Consider the following 20,106-nt stretch of genomic DNA (forward strand, 5'->3'; position numbering starts at 1 on the left):
TCCCATTATGTGTCAGAAACTAGAACCTACCAGAAAAGATCTTATGCTTGCTTTGTATATAACATACAGGAGTTTTTAGTTATACTGAGAGGGGGAATAGGGAAAAGTTTGTTTACTCCATCTTCCCAGAAGTAGAAGTCCAATCTTCATGCAGTTTTTAAACATGATAATATTTATGTGAAAAAGGAACAGTTTGGGTCTGGAACACAGTAAAACTTGTAGATACCTATCAAGACTCTGAGCTACACACTACTGTATATAAAAATAGATAACTAATAAGGACCTACTGTGTAGCACAGGGAACTCTACACAATACTCTGTGATGACTTATATGGGAAAAGAATCTAAAAAAAGAGTGCATATATTTATATGTATAACTGATTCATTTTGCTGTACACCTGAAACTAACACAGTATTGTAAATCAACTATACTCCAATAAAAATTAATTTAAAAAAAAGACTCAGAGCTAGGTTGTGAGGGTAGGGAAAAGAAAAGAGGGACAGAAAAGATGGGAGTAAGAGAGAAATCAAATGGAAGACCAGGACCAAACCCATTTGAGGTATGCTCTGGATAGATGCCTAGAACTTGAGAGTTTCTTCTCTTTGACCCTTCAACCCTCTACAACAATGGGGAGCTAGGGTGAAAACAACTTAAAAAATCCTTATAATGATGTTATAAAAATAATGACTACTAGTTAACAAAAATGAAACAGTTAAAGAAAAAGCAACCTTGAAGACTAGACCCTCCCCAAGTTGACTTTGTGAATCACTTCACAACTGCTTCATGTGAGCCAGATGGTGAGGTGTGGTAGGTACTTTAGGAAAATCCAGAAAATGATTCGTGAGAGTCTTTCTCATGTCAATCCTAAGAAAAAGCTGACAATTTAAAACCTGACTCAGTGAAGGCAATTTAAAAATTATATTGATACGGTAGTTCTACTTTCAGCTTTTTAAGGAAGCTTCATACTGTTCTCCATAGTGATTGAACCAACTTACATTCCCACCAACAGTGCAGGAGAGCTCCCTTTTCTCCACACCCCCTCCAGTATTTATTGTTTGTAGATTTTCTGATGGTGCCCATTCTAACCAGTGTGAGATGGTACCTCATTGTAGTTTTGATTTGCATTTCTCTAATAATTAGTGATGTTTAGCATCTTTTCTTGTGCCTCTTGGCCATCTGTATGTCTTCTTTGGAGAAATGCCTATTTAGGCCTTCCACCTATTTTTTGACTGAGTGGTTTGTCTTCTTCTGAAATTGAGTTGCATGAGCTATTTGTGTATTTTGGAGATTAATCCCTTGTCAGTTGCTTTGTTGGTAAGTATTTTCTCCCATTCTGAGGGTTGTCTTTTTGTCTTCTTTATGGTTTCCTTTTCTGTGCAAAAGCTTTCAAGTTTAATTAGGTCCCATTTGTATATTTTTGCTTTTATTTTCATTACTCTAGGAGGTGTATCAAAAAAGATCTTGCTGTGATCTGTGTCAGAGAGTGTTTTTCTTATGTTTTACTCAAAGAGTTTTATAGTGTCCAGTCTTACATTTAGCTCTTTAATCCATTTTGCATTTATTTTTGTGTATAGTGTCAGGGAGTGTTCTAATTTCATTCTTCTACATGTAGCTGTCCAGTTTTCCCAGTACCACTTATTGAAGAGACTGTCTTTTCTCCATTTAATGCATATATGTGGAATCTAGAAAAATGGTCCAAATGAACCTATTTGCAAAGCAGAAATAAGGGACACAGACGTAGAGAACAAATGTATGGACACCAAGGCGGGAAAGCGGAGGTGGGATGAACTGGGAGATTGGGATTGACATATATACACTACTACATATAAAATAGATAACTAATGAGAACCTGCTGTATTGCACAGGGAACTCTACTCAATGCTCTGTGGTGACCTAAATGGGAAGGAGATCCAAAAACAGAGAGGATATATGTATGCATATAGCTGATTCACTTTGCTGCACAGTAGAAACTAACACAACATTGTAAAACAACTATATCCTGATTAAAAAATTAAAAAAATAAGAATTATACTAAGTAACCATATCCTAACATTCATCAACCACTTAATATGTTCAGTTACAGATGTGTATTGCTTTCCATTATCAGATACAATTCATTGACAGCAGTGGTTTTTCTGGATCACTGACTCCTTTAAGAATCTGATGAAAGCTATAGAAACTATCAATATTTGGAGAAAAACACATAAACAGAGTGGCTATTCAGATGAGCTGCCCTGTGACCGCATACTGGCTGGCAGCTCTTGGTCAAGCAAACACTCCTATCAGTGGTGCCTGAGCCACACCTGTTCTTATTTTAAATATCAGCCCTGCACTATTAAGCACCGAATTTTGTATAAAATGTCAGGAGGTTCCTGAGCTCTCCCCAAATATATTCCTGAACCACTCAGACCTCAAGTTAAGAGTCCCTGATCCAGATAAATGCGGACTGCTTATCGTTCAAAACATTTTCCATTAGTATCAGTTCTCTGACCCAGGTTTCTGTTACTTATTTTGGTTACTTATCTCAAGTGAGGGTTGTATACAATTAGGGATGACTTCAGTACATTATCCATCACTATTTAATCAAATATTGGCTATATTCCCAGCTTCAGGTATGATTCACTTACCCTGATTCTCAAGATCCTTCTGAGAGCTGGGTCACTGATATTTAGCAGCTTCTCTTGGTGTCAAGCCTTGTACATAGTGGTATATGGACCAGAAGTGTTGGATCTGTTAGAACTGCAGAATTCATTCCTATTGAACCAGAATCTGCATTTTAACAAGATTCCCAGGTGATTTGTGTACTCTTAACCTCTAAGAAATAATTCTCTTTCTCTGAAGAAAGATTTATTTCTTTAGCAAGATTGTTTGTGCTTGTTTTGTTTTGTTTGTTTTGTTTTGGCTGTGCAGCTTGTGGTGTGTTAGTTCCCTGACCAGGGGTTGAACCCCGGCCCTTGGGAGTGAGAGTGTGGAGTCCTAACCATTGGACTGCCAGGGAATTCCCTAGCAAGATTGTGGTTGCCCCAAGTTAGAGAGGAACACTATCACACTTTGTATAGGACGCCAAGTTATCCAACAATGGACTCAACTCCTTCAAAGTGAATCTGCTATAAAACCAACAAAGCTGCTCTGTGAGGATTTTGCTTTTCAGGTGAAAATTTGTTCTTGAGATTGAGTTCAAAAGAATATATGCAGTTGGCTCTCTCTTAACAACGACTATTTGAGACATTGCACCAGACTCATGCAATTTTCCATTCAGCAAGGATAAGACTAACTGAAATGATGTAGAAAGTCTCAGCTCCTTTGTAAGTTTCAGAAACTTTATTATTGATGATGGGGAGGGTGAGGGTTGCCAGATAAAATACAGGACACCCAGTTAAATCTGAAAATGAGATGAACAAGAAATGCCTTTTCTTTATTTTTCATTTTTAAAATGTGAATGATTTTTTCTTTTTCTTTTTTTTTAATTAACTAATTTATTTATTTATTGGCTGTGTTGGGTCTTCATTGCTGCACACGGGCTTTCTCTAGTTGTGGCAAGCAGGGGCTACTCTTCATTGTGGTGTGTGGGCTCCTTATTGCCCGTGGCTTCTTTTGCTGTGGAGCACAGGCTCTAGGCGTGTGGGCTTCAGTAGTTGTGGCACATGGGCTCAATAGTGTGGCTCATGGGCTCTAGAGTGCAGGCTCGGTAGTTGTGGTGTACAGGTTTAGTTGCTCCACGGCATGTGGGATCTTCCTGGAGCAGGGATCGAACCCATGTCCCCTGCATTGGCAGGCAGATTCTTAACCACTGCACCACCTAGGAAGTCCCAAGAAATGCCTTTTCAACATGTGTGTCCCAAATATTGCATGAGACATGCTTATATTAAATATTCATGGGACATGATTATACTAAAAAATATTCATTGTTTATCTGAAGTTCAAATTTCACTGTGTCTAATATTTTTATTTGTTAAGTCTGGCAGCCATAGGGAGGGCAAAACTTGAAAGAGGCAAATTAATGGGAAATCAGAAGATAGTATTTGAATATCAACATTTATATTTTGACATAAAACATAAAGGCACCCTTTGAGTCTCCAGAGATCATTCTCTTGGTATTGGGACAGCCAAATTTATTCCTACCAAATTGGTGAAGAAAGCAAATGGCAGGGACTTTGATTTTGCATTAATCTGGGTCTTCCTTTTAAGAATGTGTATACCCTTGATGTAACACATCAAGCACCAGTCCAAATCTCAAATCAATCGCTATGATGTGAGAAAAGCAGGTATGCTACCAGGCAATTAGCTGTTGACAGCTGCTAAGTTCAGTAGAGATTTCTGCAATTATGTCCTTTGAGATGTTAAATTCTGGTAGACTTGACTGCACAGCTGCGGAGAGAAGGATTCCTCCAACATGTTATAATCAACTGTCCTGTAGAAGACACACCTGTGGCTCTTTAGGCACAAGAAATGGGAAAATGCTTGTTAATTCTGCCTTGCAACTCAAGCTAAATTAAATTTGACAAGTATTCCAAAAATACATAATTTTCCAGGAAACCAGTTTCTTCAGCAGCTTAGATGATATGAAGTCATAAATTGGATGGTAATTAATTCCTTGGGTAACTTATTCCTATGAATTTAGACTAGCTTAGGCTATGAAGTGCTTCTGGGTACTTGTAAAGTGAATTATGCCAGAGCAGTGTTTTGCATCAGCAGTTTTATATATATATATATATATATACACATACATATATATATATAATTAAATGCGGCAAGCAAACTGTTAAAGAGTCTAATTCATTTCAGTGTACCATATTTTGCATCATCTAAAGATGGGGAATTTTTTCTATGGTAGATGACAGAGTCGAACGCTCAGTTGAGAGATCCATACTTCAGGATGGATTTCTCCTTGAGAATTATTTTCTGTTGGTTATTTCACCATCATTATTTTCATTGAAAAAAATTTACTCCTATTTATAACTCCTTAGTATGAGAAAAATATCAAACATCACAAAAGCAGAGAATATTATAATAAACTTCCAGGTACCCAGAGCCCATCAGCACAATGTCTGCTATTTCTCCTCATTTCCTCTCTCCATGTGGGATTACTTAGAAGTAAATCCCAGACACCATCTCTCACCTGTGTACATTTCAGAATATATCTGAAAGGCAAGGACTTCCCTTTTAAAATATAGCCACTATATTACCATTATTGTTCTCCCCAAATAAACAATAATTCTTTAATATCAACTACCTAGTGGTCATATTTCTCCTATTGTTCTGTAAATATTAATTTTGGTTTTGTAGTTTGTTCGAATTGGTGTCAAAACAAGACATTGTTTCATCTAGAGTTGTCATCTTCTTTTTTTCCCCTTGCTTATTTTTTGTGGTTAATAAACTAGGTATTTTTTCTGTAAAAACTGCTGATTGAATTCCTTTACCAAGTTCTTCTGTCCCTTATTTTCTATAAATTGGTATTTAGAGCTAGAGGTTTCACTGGCATTAGGTTTAATTATTTTGGCAAAGTTACTTGACAGGTGGTGGTGTGTACTTCCATCAGGAGGTACATAAAGTCTGATTGTTTATTTTCTGCCATGATATCTATAAAATAGTGCTGTGGAAGTTCATCTAATAGCTGGAACAATTATATAAGGAGTACTCCCCCTCATTAACTATTTGCTTATGCTGAGGCATAGTACATATAGAGGAAGCAGAAAAATATTAGATTCTTTCACTTTACTTAGTTTTCAAAATTATGTTTTGGTTTCTTATTATATTCAAAGGTGATCAATGACATTTTTTTAAAAGATTATCATTGTGTACTCATAGACAAACATATTTTATACGTTTTAATCTGTTGCTGTTGGTATCCTTTTTGATGCTCAAATTGTTCTGGTAGGAGTCTATTCAAATTGACTCCTGAGTACTTTTGACATGACGCTAATAGTCTTTGGTAACTTTGTTTTGTTTTGTTTCCTGGAATACCAAGATGCTCCAGGATCATTCTACCACATTTCTCGCCCAGACCTGGAATAAGCCACTTCTCCAAGGAGCTCTGGTTCCTTTTAGTGGGAAATGGTATTTAGAGACAACAATCTAGGTGCTAGAGTTATTCTTTGCTACCAGGCAGGATCCCATTTCTAGGCATTTTAAGAACTATGAAGGTTTTGAGATTTTACCCACTTGTAATTTATGAAATCAGCCTTCCATAGTTTCATGAATATTGGTGGAAGACAAGAGCTTCCTGGGTCAAAGTTGAAGAGAAGTTTATTACTCAACTGAGTAGAGGTAGCTAGAGTATCAGCATTTTTACATCCCATTTCCCCATTTCCTACGCAGTGAGACAGGGGATACAGCACAGGAGCTGAGTGTGTTATGCTGAGCTTAGGAAACCTGGATATTTTTTCATGGGCAATAAGCATGCTTGCCCTGTGCTCTGGAGGAAAACTCTATTTCCATCTTCCAAGGCTGTTCCCTATATAAACATCCTTGAAATGATAGTTGCACACAAAGGGCAGTCAGTGCCTCTGCTCACAAGATGTGCACGACTATGAGACACCCATGGATTTTTGTATCCCAACAGGTGTTTTCAGTGGACATTTGAAATAAAACAGTGAATCCATTCAGGCATTTCCATTCAAATTTGGGACAAAAAGGTTTTTACTTAATTTGTTGCTGTTACATTTACTTTCTTTACTCCACACCCCATATCTCAGTTCTCACGGACAACAACATCCATTATCTGTCTCTAACTCAAGGAAATCATACTTGAAATAAAAATACAAATACTAACATTGAAAATGTAAATAATATGATTCCTAGAGCAGTTAAACTTTTTTTTGCATTTTGTTCTTTTAGGTATACATACAAGTCAATTTACAAAACAGAAACAGACTCACAGACATGGAAAACAATCTTACAGTTACCAAAGGGGAAAGGAGGGGAGGGATAAATTGGAAGTTTGGGATTAACAGATACATACTACTATATATACAATAGGTAAACACAAGGACCTACTGTAGAGCACAGGGAACTATATTCAATATCTTGTAATAACCTATAATGGAAAAGAATCTGAAAAAGAATATGTATATTTAACTGAATCATTTTGCTGTACACCTGGCACTAACACAACATTATAAATCAACATACTTCAATAAAAAAAATTTTTTAAAGGCTATATAGTCAAATTTCTATGCTTTAAAGTCATTTGAATTAGTTCTCCTTTGTATGGTTATTACATCAATTGGATACACAGTATATTTTTCATGTTACTTTCAGTTTTCAGGAATTGCTCTTTTAACTTTAATTTGAGAAAAAAATAAATTGTACACTTTAAATATATGCAGCTTATTGTATGTCAATTATATCTTAATAAAAGTTCTTAAAAATAAAAAATAAAAAAATAAACAGTCCTTTTAAATGAAAAAAAATTTTATGTTGGAAATTTTTAAATATGTAAAGTATTTACAAGGTTTCACAATAAAATATATAAAACAAGATAAATTCAGAGATGTCTAGGCTTCTATTCCTAGTTCCTCCACGGCAAATAGTACTAAAATATAAAGGCTTGTAGATTTATCTTTACATATTTTGGCCGGTTTACCTTTGGGATAGATGGAAGTGGGAATCCTGGATCGAAGGGTAGGTGCATATACAAAGTGTCCTACAAGTTCAATGTGTTTTAAGGTTTAACAATTTCAGAAATATAAATGTTAAAAACTTACAAAAACATATCACTTGATGGCTCAATTATCTAAATTTCATTTACCTACTTAATCTTGTCAGTTTGGAAAAATAATTTTCTAATTTTAATTTTTCAATCAATGTTTGCCTCATCTGTCAGAGAGCCTAAAAAGTAAATAAAAAATATTACTTAAAATTCACAGCAGGAAATGAGTATATAAGGAATATAAATAACTATTCAAATTATTTTTTGTAAGCTTATAGCATTTGTTGTTCTGACTTTAATAAAGCTTAAAAATGCTCTAAAACTTTTGGGATACCCTTATAATGCTGTTTGATAGTGTATTAGTTTGCTAGGTTTGCCATAGCAAATTATCACAGATTGGTTGGTTTAAAGAATAGAAAGTTATTTTCTCATAGTTGGAGGCTGAAACTCCAAGATCAAGGTGTCTGCAGGTTTGGTTTCTCCTGAGGCCTCTCTCCTTGTCTTGCAGGTGGCTACCTTGCAGCTGTGGCTTCACTTGGTCTCTCCTCTGGGCAGCTGCATTTCTTTCTTTTTTTTAAAGATTTATTTTATTATTTATTTATTTATTTTATTAATTTTTGGCTGCATTGGGTCTTTGTTGCTGCAAACGAGCTTTCTTTAGTTGTGGCAAGCAGGGGCTACTCTTTGTTGTGGTGTGTGGGTTTCTCATTGCGTGGCTTCTCTTGTGGCACACCGGCTTTAGGGTGCAGGCTTCAGTAGTTGTGGCTGTGCAGCTACATTTCTTTGTCCAAATTTCCTCCTCTTTTAAGGACATCAGTCAGATTACATTAGGCCCCACCCCACCCTAATGGCCTCATTTTAACTTAATCTCACATTTAAAGGCTCTATTTCTAAAAATAGTCATGCTCTGAGGTACTGGGGATTAGGGCTTCAACATATGAATGTTGAGAGGATTCAGTTCACCCTGTAAGAGCATCAAAGTCTCCTCCATGGGGTCATGACATGTAGCATCCCCACCAGCACTGCCTGGAAGGCCCCTTGCTTCACAGCCTCACCAGCAGGTTGCATTGTCCAACTTTTGAATTTCTGAAAAACTGGTGGGTATGATATGCTATCTCAGCATAGTTGTTTCTATAACTTATCTTGTTGAAATGATAAGCGTGCAGTAAAGTATACAAATGTAAAGTAAGGGCTCCATTAATTTCTCCAAAGTGAACATGCATGTATATTCACAGCCCAAACAAAGATGGAGAATTGTCATTATCTCAGAAACCTCTCTCAAACCCCCTTCAGTCATTTATTTCCCCCTAAGGTGACACTCATCTGACTTCTATTACCCCAGATTCTTTTTTTTTTTTTTTTTTTGCCTGCGTTGGGTCTTCCTTGCTGCATGATGTGGGTTTTCTAGTTGTGGCAAGTGGGGGCTACTCTTCATTGCGGTGCATGGGCTTCTTATCGCAGTGGCTTGTTGTGGAGCATGGGCTCTAGGCATGTGGGCTTCAGTAGTTGTGGTATGTGGGTTCAGTAGTTGTGGCTCTTGGGCTCTAGAGTGAAGGCTCAGTCATTGTGGCACATTGGCTTAGTTGCTTCGCAGCCTGTGGGATCTTCCTGGACCAGGGAGTGAAGCCATGTCCCCTGCATTGAAAGGCGGTCTCCTAACCATTGCGCCACCAGGGAAGTCCCAGCCCAGATTCTGTGTGCCTATTTTCTGAACATTATATAAATGATACCTCAGTCTTCTATTTTGTTCATTTCTGTGAGAGTCATCCATATGTTCCTATAGCAATAAAATACCCTCTTTTGTTGTATAATATCCTATTATGTGAACATACCAACCACTTTATTTATTCATTCTATTTGTTGATGGCATTTGGGTTGTTTCTAGTTTGGTGGAACAGAATAACTATATTCAGCTTTAATAGATAAAAGTTAATTTTCCAAAGTAGTTGTGCCAACTACCGCCCCAACAGCAGTGATTACAACTTCTGGTTGGTACACATCCCACCAACACTTAGTGCTGTTAGTTTTTAAAATTATAACCATGCAGGTGTGTGTGAGGTGGTTTCTTATTATAGTCTTAATTTGCTTTCTCTTGATGACTAATGATGTTGTGCACATTTTTATATACTTATTGGCAATTTGGGTATCTATTTTGTGAAATACCTACTCAATTCACTTGACCATTTTTGTTTTTCCTCATCAATTTGCCTTGTTCTTTATATATTCTGTACATGAGTTTGTTCTTTATGTTTTCTATATATGAGTCCTTTCCTGAATATGTTACAAATATTTGCCCCATTGTATGGTGCAAATTATTTTAAAGGTGAATTTTATCTTAGAACAACTTCAGACTGATAGAAAAACTGCAAAGATAGTACACAGAATTCCCGTATATCCCATACCCAGTTCCCTGTGTTATTAAATCCTACATTAGTATGGTTAATTTCTTAAAATTAATGAACCAGGGACTTCCCTGGTAATGCAGTGGTTAAGAATCCACCTGACAATGCAGGGGACATGGGTTCGATCCCTAGTCCAGGAAGACCCCACATGCCATGGAGCAACTAAGCCCATGCACCACAGTTGCTGAACCTGCACTCTAGAGCACTCCAGCCATAACTACTGAGCTTGCATGCCACAACTACTGAAGCCCACATGCCTAGAGCCCATGCTCTGCAACAAGAGAAGCCACCACAATGAGGAGCCCAGGCACTGCAATGAAGAGTAGCCCCCATGCGCCACAACTAGAGGAAAAGCCCATGTGCAGCAACAAAGACCCAATGCAGCCAAAAAATAAATACATTAAAAAAAAAATAATGAACCAATATTAATACATGAATATTAGCTAAAGTTCGTATTTTCTTCAGATTTACTTAGTTTTTAACAAATGTCCTTTTTCAGTTCCAGGATCCCATCTATGTTATCACGTTACATTCAGTTGTCATGCCTCCTTAGATTCCTCTCGGTTGTGACAGTTTATTAGACTTTTCCTTGTTTTTGACGACCTTGAGAGTTCTGAGGAGTAGTGCTCAGATATATTTGTACAATACTCCTCCTGGAATGTGTAAGATGTTTTTCTTTTTTTTTTGCATTTTGCACTTAAAGGTATACATATAAGAATACACAATTTGCAAACAGAAACAGATTCACAGACATGGAAAACAATTTATGGTTACCAAAGGGGAAGGTAGGGGGAGGGATAAATTAGGAGCTTGGGATTAAAAGATTAAACTGGCATCATGGGTTTTGCAGAGGAAGACCACAGAGGTAAAGTGACTTTTTAACCATATCATATCAAGAACTCATACTTATCAGCATGGCTTATTGCGGGTGGTGATAACCTGATCAGCTGACTGAGGTGGTTTTCATCAGGTTTCTCATCTGTAAAGTGTTTTCTCCTTTTGCGGAGGGAAGTCACTGTGTACCCCCCATGCTTCAGGACTGGGAAGTTAAGTTGCTATGCTCCTCATCCTTGAGGGCAGAGTATCTACATACATTATTTGGAAATCTTCTGCATGGGAGATTTGTCTCTTCTCCATTTACTAATTTACTTTATTTATATCAATAGGAACTCAAAGATATTTGTCTTTTTGGGAGGGTTATAATCCAATAACATTTTATTTTTTTGCTTGAATTGTTCCAGCTCTGGCCATTAGGAGCTCTTTCAATTGCCTCCTGCGTCCCTTTGATGTACCCCCAATATTGTGGGATTTTTTTTTTGAGCACTTCCTTACTTTCTGTCTCTACACAGATACTCCAGTCTCATCTTAGGTGTTTTCTGTTCAAGTTCTAGAACCAGCCATTTCTTCAGAGATCCCTGATTCCTTTTATTAGAGAGAGGTTAAAAAAAAACTAAGCTCTGGGCACTACTGCTTCTACGCCTTCCAACTGATAGAGCGAGCCTGCATATGTGCATATACTAACCTGTATATATGCACATATTTATAAATGTTTCTATATATAAATGCTGATATCTGCATTAGCTAAATGAGTTCACTGCTGATGAGTTCGTGCTCAGCTAAATGAGTTTATACACAGTCTGTAATCCATCACCATATAGGTCATTCCAGCCTCTTCCACTTGCTTCTCAATGACCTCTGACTCCAACAGTGAGAAACCTGGATTCCACCTCCCACCACCCATCTATTTAATTGTTCAGTTCTGGTACACATGGGTAGTGGTATCAGAATTGTTCATCCATTACTCAGCTTTATCAAATAGAGTACAATTTCAAAAGTCTTTAGTCTTATAAAGATGAAACTCATTTACAAAGTTAAATTTGGTTCAACACCTACCTCCTTCAGTGAGGTTGTTTCATAAATGTTTAATACAGTTAGTTTGCTTTGTAGCACTCTGCATTCCATCAATTTGATAAAATCACCATTTAATTGTTGCTACAAGTTTATGGCTCCAGTGACTTCTGCTCAGGGTAAGCTGATCTCAGTTGCTATATTGTTCTGCATGTGCCTATTTCTTCAGATTCTGAAGTTGCTGTTGCCTTGCAATCCCACTTCTCTGATGGGTTAAGCAAATTTGTTTACATTTAGTTTGCTTATGCTTTTCTTGTTTAGGGGTGGAGGTTATAACTTCCAAGACCTTTATATGTTAGAGTTTTGGTTTGATATTTTTACACTCTTAATGATGTCTTTTGATGAGTTGAGGTGCTCTTTAATGAAGTCTGAATATTTACCCTTTCTGGGTATTGTTTTTTCTTTCTTGCTTAAGAAATCTTTGTTTTTCCAAGTATGTGAAGCCACTTTTCTAAGTTCTTATCTAGCAACTTTATTATTTTATCTTTTGCATTAAAAATATTTTTATTTATTTATTTTGGGTGCACCATATTTTAGTTGCGGCATGTGGGATCCTCATTGTGGCATGCGGGCTTCTTCTTAGTTGCAGCATGTGAACTCTTAGCTGCTGCATATATTGAGGATCTAATTTCCTGATCAAGGATTGAACCTGGGAACCCTTCATCGGGAGTGTGGAGTCTTACCCACTGGACTACCAGGGAAGTCCCTATCTTTCACATTTTGATCTATGATCCATTTGAGGTTGATTTTTATGTGTGGTAGAGGTGGAGTTAAGATTCATTTTTTTTCCCCATGTTGATTTCCAACTGATTTAGCACCATTTGCTGAAAAGTCCTTCCTTTCCCTACTGCATTGCATTGGCAAATTTGTTGAAAATTAGGTGATTTATTTACACTGTTTCCAGACTCTTAATTTTGTCTGGTCTGTTTATCCTTGTATCAACATCACAGTGTTTAATTACTAAAGTTTTATAAGAAGTCTTGATATTTGGTAGTGTAATGTCTTAATATTTAGTGTTAGAAGTCTTTTAATTTTATTTTTCATCCAGATGGTCTTCTCTACCATTTCTCCTTTCAATTTCCGTAAAATTTTAAAATCAGTTTGTCAATTTTTATAAAAATATCTATTGAAAATTTGAATGGGATTACATTGAATCTATAGAGAAAATTGAGAAAAATTAATATCTTAAAAATATTGACTCTTCTAACCCATGAATAGAGTATATCCCTCCATTTATTTTGGCCTTCTTAAATTTGTTTTTAGTTTTTTCTGTAGTAGTTTTACATCTCTCTCAGTAAATTAATTCCCAGGTAGTTGATATTTTTGACTTATTATAAATTATTTTTAAAGTTCATTTTCTATTTGTTTTTGTCTAGTATATAGAATAAAAATTAATTTTTATATTGTCCTTATAGCTAGTTATCTTGTTGTCTGTTTGTTATGATCCTTTACATTTTTTCATGTACATAATCCCATTATCTATGAATAATGACAGTTGTATTTCTTCCTTTCCAGTCCTTGTAATCTTTCTTTGTTTTTCCTTCTGCAGTGATGAGGACTTCTCTTATGTTGTTGAATAAAGTCATAATAGCAGGCATTCTTATTTTATTCTCCATATCAGAGGGTAAAACTTTCACTCTTTCAACCTTAAAACATTTGCTGTGCAGTCTTTTTTTTGGGTAATATCATTGATTACATTATACTGGTCAATGATAATTAATAAGTAACAAGAAATTTCCTTTTCTTTCCTAACTCAATAAAATTATATATATACATATTTATGTATTTACACATATAATGAGTTTTACATTTTTTTCGAATGTTTTCTTTTTGGTTTTTCTCCTTATTTTGTTAATGTGGTTGTTTACATTAATTGATTTTATATTAAAAATTTACATTAATGGATTAAATCCAATGTGATCACAATATTTATATATTATAAATTTAACTTACTTTTTGTAGGTATTTCACATCTATGTTGTGGGAGAAATTTTACTGGAATTTTCCTTTTTTGTAATATCCTTGCCAAGTATTGATATCAAGGCTATGCCGGCCTCATCAACTATTTAGGAAGTTTATGTTCTTTTATAAACCTCTGGAAGGTTTGCAAAGGATTGGTGTTAAGTATTTGTAAGAATTCACTAATGAAGTCATCTGGTTCTGGCGATTTCTTTGTGAAAAGGTTTTATATTACAGACTATAGTAGAGTATAGCTATAGGAGCATTTAGATTTTGTTTCTTATTGTACAAGTTTTGGCAACTTGGATTTTTAACGGATTTTGCCCTTTCAATCTTACTATCTTTTTAATATCTGTAGGATCTCTAGTGAAGTCCTTTAATTCTTAAAATTGGCAATTTATGTCTTCTCCCTTTTTCATCTTGATTGATTTGTCCAGAGATTTATTAATTTGATTAGTTTTTCCAAAAATCAATTTTTGACTTTTAAAAATTCCTTATTTTTTGTTTTATATTTTATTTATTTCTGCTTTTTTCTTGTTTCAAGTCCTCCCTTCTACCTTTTTGAATTTTACCTTTCTCTTTTTCTTTCCTTCTCTCCACCTTCCTTTCTTTCTCCCTCCCTCCCTCCTTCCTTTCTTCCTTCCTTCTTTCTTCCTCTTTCTTTTTTTCTGTTTAATTTCCTGATTTACGTTGACAAACCACTTTTGTACATCATCAGGGACCTAGTTTGTAATGAGGCAATGAATCTCTTCTGAAATCAAGCATTAAGACCAGTTGTCTTAGGATCATAATAGTGGTTACCTATAAAAATTGTCATTAAAACAACCTCAAGGGCTTCCCTGGTGGCACAGTGGTTAAGCATCCACCTACCAATGCAGGCGACATGGGTTTGAGCCCTGGTCGGGGAAGATCCCAAATGCCGCAGAGCAACTAAGCCCATGGGCCACAACAAAAGAAGCCACCAAGATAAGAAGCCCACACACCACAATGAAGAGCAGCCCCAATGCTCCACAACTACAGAAAGCCCATGCACAGCAAAGAAGACCCAACTTAGCCAATAAATAAAAAATAAATAATTAAAATTATAAAAAATACTCAAAAATATTAGGATTCATAATAATCAAATTAATTATTAATCAGAATTCACAAGGGTACATTTTTTTACTTAATAATATACTGTGAATATTTTTTCACAATACACCAATTTTTATAGCACAATTTTTAATGGCTACATAGCGTTCTAGTGTAAGAACAAAAGATACTTTATTGTTACATTTAATAAACAATTTTATATTGTTGGATATTAAGTTGTTTCTAATTTTTACTACTGATTTACTTATTGTGCTCTAATTTAGTTAGTAGATATGCTCCTGAGAATTATGTGGAATCTAATTTTTTTTGTGAATTAATGGTTATTATGGAGAGAACAGGCATGGCAATTCATTGTGTTAAAAGGAATAATTTGTTTTCTAAAATATTTGTTCTAAAAATCTAAATGTTTACATAATAGTTTGACTTAAAGTTGTCTAAAAGCTGTGATATCATTTTCACTGAATTTAACAATTTTTTCCTCTCTGTCTCTAATACAATCATACACACTAATTTATATTTTTGGATTTGGCACATTTACTTTGTACAACAATAGATGGTTAGACAAAAGAAAATAAGTTATTTTCTAGAATTTATAAAAATGAACACTTAGGGGTTTCCCTGGTGGTGCAGTGGTTGGGAGTCTGCCTGCCAATGCAGGGGATGTGGGTTTGATCCCTGGTGCAGGAAGATCCCACATGCCTTGGAGCAACTGAGCCCATGCACCACAACTACTGAGCCTGCACTCTAGAGCCTGCGAGCCACAACTATTGAGCCAACAAGCCACAACTACTGAAGCCCACGTGCCTAGAGCCCGTGCTCCACCACAAAAAGTAGCCCCCACTCTCCGCAACTAGAGAAAGCCGAAGCACAGCAATGAAGACCCAACACAGCCAATAAGTAAATAAGGTAATTAATTAAAAACAAAAAACAAAAAAAATGAGCACTTAGACATAAGGAAGGTAATGTCATCTATAGTAGGAAGGAAGGGAAACAGAGAGGAAAACTTTGCCTTTCATTGTGTTTACCTCCACCACCTCGGTGCCTGTGTGGTGGCTGACAACTGTTTCATGTGGAACCTACTGGCTTTTTGCTTCCCTGTGCTCTGTAAAGCACCCAACTTCTCCCTTTGTGAGATGTCTCCCCAGCTTATCCCTAGAGGTATGGAATCATCACCCTATTACCTGATACAGCAGGACCAGGACCACTGAAGGGTTAACTGGAGATTATTTATAAAGCACTTCAGAAATGAAAAATGTTCTACAAATGCCAAGGTTTTTAAGGCACTTGGCAGCATATCAGAAAGTGGAAATTTTTCTGCTGACTTAGGTTTTGCTTAATCTTTAAAATGAAGGTGTCAAACCCTCAAATTTCAATTTAATTCAACAAATATTTATTAAGTACATATGATTTTCAAAGTTTATAGACAAAAAATGAGTAAAACTTTTTCCTCCCCTTAAGAGGTTTACTGTTTGCTGCCTGGATAGACAGACACACAGCTCATCATAATACAGGGTCAATCCCAAAAGTTCCTCAAAGAGGTGCAAACTGAATCCTCTGGATGTCAGAGTCAGAGGATACTTCCAACTGGAGTTCATTAGAGACTAAATCACAAAGGAGGAGACGTTTGATCTGGGCCTTGAAGGACGGTAACATTTTAACAGAGCAGATACTAGGAAAAGAGCATTTTATGCAGAGGAAACTATGTATTTAGGTGGAAAAAAGCATTTCATGGAAAATGGAAGTACCTCAATTTTGTACATCCTGAGCAAAGATTGGGCTAAGAAAGCAGGATGGGATGATTATAGAAGACCTTTATTACAAAGGCCTTTGAGAAGGGCAAGTTGAGGGCACAGGGCATGATTGGACACAAAAAGTAGACACTCAACAATTATTTATGAAGTCATTCAGTGGATTACATTTTCTTAGGAACATTCTAACGGTGACAACAGTTTTCTTAGGTAAGTTCCTCTTTTCATTCAAAGCAATAGGTCGGGTTTCTACTAAGATCCAAGTTGTGTTTTAGATATATCTGTCCTCTTTCTTGCAGAAGTACTTCTCTTTACCTTGTCTTCACCCTCCCATTTTGGTCTCCTCCCAGCCTTGCTCAGCCATCCCTAATCCCCTTGAAGGCAAGATCACTTCTCTGTTCACTTGCTGGCATCTCTAGCTGGGTTACTTTTCTTTTCTTGCTGATTCTAGGTTCTATTATTTCCCTTCAGACAACGGAGAGCTAGGTGTACCTGTGAACTTCTGTGATTCTCTCTCTTTTTTTTTAAAGTTTTCTGTGCTTAGCATGAATCACTGCAGAGAAAAGTGAGAAGTGCTAGTGAACAAAAACAAAGCCCTGAGGGAATAGAGAGCCGAAGAGAGATCGTCAAAGTATTTTTAAAAACTAGCTATTAAGCAAGATAATATCCCTGACTCAGCTTCTTCATGTGTCACAAGGTGAATAATAGTGTCTACTGCATGGGGTTGTTAAAATAATTAAATGAGTTCATATTTTGAGCAAAATGGTTAGTCAAGCGACTTGTACATGGTTACCACTCAGTAAAGGTCCCCTTAAATAGAAAGATGAACATTCAATAAATATTCTAAAGTAATTTTAACATGGAAAAACAAGTTTGCTTTTTCTACTATCCTTATTCTTAATCTATTTCCCTCCATCTTATTCCAGATTTCTTACGTATTTGTAACCTTGAGAAAACATACCATAAACTCTGTATAGAGATCCTCCTCTCTCCCAGAAGCCAGATAGAAGAAGGAAGGCCAAGTAGCAGCTGAAAAGACAACCACCTAAATTTGTACTGAATTTATACTGAAATCTTTCTTGTTTAACTCCAAATATCACTGATTACTTCCTAGTAAGTGAAGAATGGGACAGCTCGTGTAAAAAAAATTTACTAGAGTCCAGAGACCAGCAGGGGGAGCCCTCACACCCTGTGATGATGGCAGAGCCCAATGGGGAGAAGAAAGACCCCTCCTCTTTCCTGGCAAGGACTCAGCCAATAAAAGCCATGGACTCTTTGTTACTATAGCCCTCCCACCTTCCTTTCCCTTTTTATAAAAGCTGTCTCCTCTATTTTTCCTGGGGACTTGCGCATGGCTCACCATATTTGCAAGATCCTGAACTGCAAGTCTCTGCTGATCCTGAATAAAACCAATTTTGCTAGAGAAGTAGCTGGCATCCTGTTTTAGGTCAACACTATGCACATATTTTATCTGAAAAGGCTCACATATTTTACTCAGCCAATTTCAGTCCTAATAGCTAAGATCAGTGGTTCTCGACCAAGGGCACTTTTGTCCCCCAGTATTACTTGGCAATGTATGGAGATACTTTTGTTTGTCAAAATCAGAGGGTGCCACTCATAGGTACAGACCAGAGATGCAGCTAAACATCCTATAGTACACAAGATGGCCCTCCACACACACACGCGAGCGCACACACAGATTACCCAGGATTAAATGTTAACGGTGCCCAGGTTGAGAAACTCTGCCTCATATTGAGAGGTTCTACCTTTTAGTGCCAGCTGAGAGTGAGGGTTCGAGGAGATGGTGCTAGAGGATCAGCAGGTGGAAAGTCAAGCTGACTACCCGGCATACCTGAGTGGAGGACTCTGGACCAGGGCAGGTAGGTGGAAGAGCCTGTGATCCAAGGAGAATTGCTGGCAATTGGAGTGTTAACCAAATTATACTTAAATTTGTCAATTTGGTCAAGGCAATAGGAACAGGATATTGAGGGAATCACATGGCTGTAGGGAGGGGCTTGCTGTCGTGTTTCTTCTGATGGAGACCCTCCCTGGCAATAGGTGCGAATGTGACCTGGGGCAGGTTGAGGGAAGTATCCAGTGCTGACTAGCTCAGCTTTTGTGGGCACATTGCAACGAAGTCAAGAGAGCAGGAAGAAAAGATGACCCAGAGCCAGAATCATTTAGAATATTTTCAGTGAGAGAGATACAAGTGGTGGGTTTAAATATGTGCAAAATTCCTCAATATTCCTTTCAAAGGCAGGAGCCTAATCCTCTTCCCTTTGAGTCTGGGCTGGGCTTTAGTGATTCAGGTCTAATGATGGGAAGAAGTACTAAGAAGTACTTCTAAGAAGAAGTAACGGTACATGACCTCCATGGCTAGGTTACGAGATTCATGGTCTCGCTTTCCTCTCTCTTTTTGGATCACTTGCTCTGAGAGAAGCCAGCTGTCATGTCATGAGGATGCTCAGGTAGCCTTATGAAGAGGTATGAGGCAAGAAATTGAGGCCAACAGCCCTGTGAGTGAACCATCATGAAGCAGGTCCTCGACTGCAGTGGAATGCTCTGGTGAGTCAGAACCCCAGCTGAGCTGCTCTCAAATTTCTGGCCTTCAGAAACCGTGTAATAACATGTTCTCATTGTTTTATGGTGGCAAATTTAGAGATAGTGCATTAAGCAGCAATATGTAACTAACATGTACATATTCAGAAGTGAGTTGTTTCATTAAGAACTGTTATAGATAGTACCCAGGAGGTTTAGGTGTAACTTTCAATAGGAAGGAGTTTCACTGTCTATGTAAGATAGAATTTTGATACAGAATTGCATGGTTAGGAATATGGATATGTGAATAGACTGCCAAGATTCCCGTGCTGACTCCCATTTATGAGCTTTGTGACCCTGGGCAACTTAACTTCTCGAGATTCAGTTTCCTTATTTTTCAAACAAAGATAATGACTAATAGTTGTGAAGTGCTTATAAGAGTGTCTGGAACATAGTTAAGCATGAAATAAACATTAGCTGTTATTGTTATTTCTGTATTGTACCACCTTACACTCAGATGATTATTCGGAAAGCTTGGAGCCTGGGTTGGAATGGGTTAAACGAATGAATTCTCAAATTCAGCGTAAAGGGCTGTCTTTATGTGGGACCTTGTCACACACAGTTCTAAGGCTGGTTTTGAGGCTGCAGCACTTAAAGCCAATTGTGCTAGGACCACGGTACTGGTTGTTTGTTAAATATCGTTATAAGAACAACCTCAAATACATTTGGGTGAGAGGCAAATAAAATGGTCATAAAATGTTCATATTTTTTGACAGCTTAACTCTTTTTTAAAAAAATTAATTTATT

The sequence above is a fragment of the Hippopotamus amphibius genome, chromosome 6, assembly GCF_030028045.1.
Source record: "Hippopotamus amphibius kiboko isolate mHipAmp2 chromosome 6, mHipAmp2.hap2, whole genome shotgun sequence".
In the NCBI taxonomy this organism is placed as follows: Eukaryota; Metazoa; Chordata; class Mammalia; order Artiodactyla; family Hippopotamidae; genus Hippopotamus; species Hippopotamus amphibius.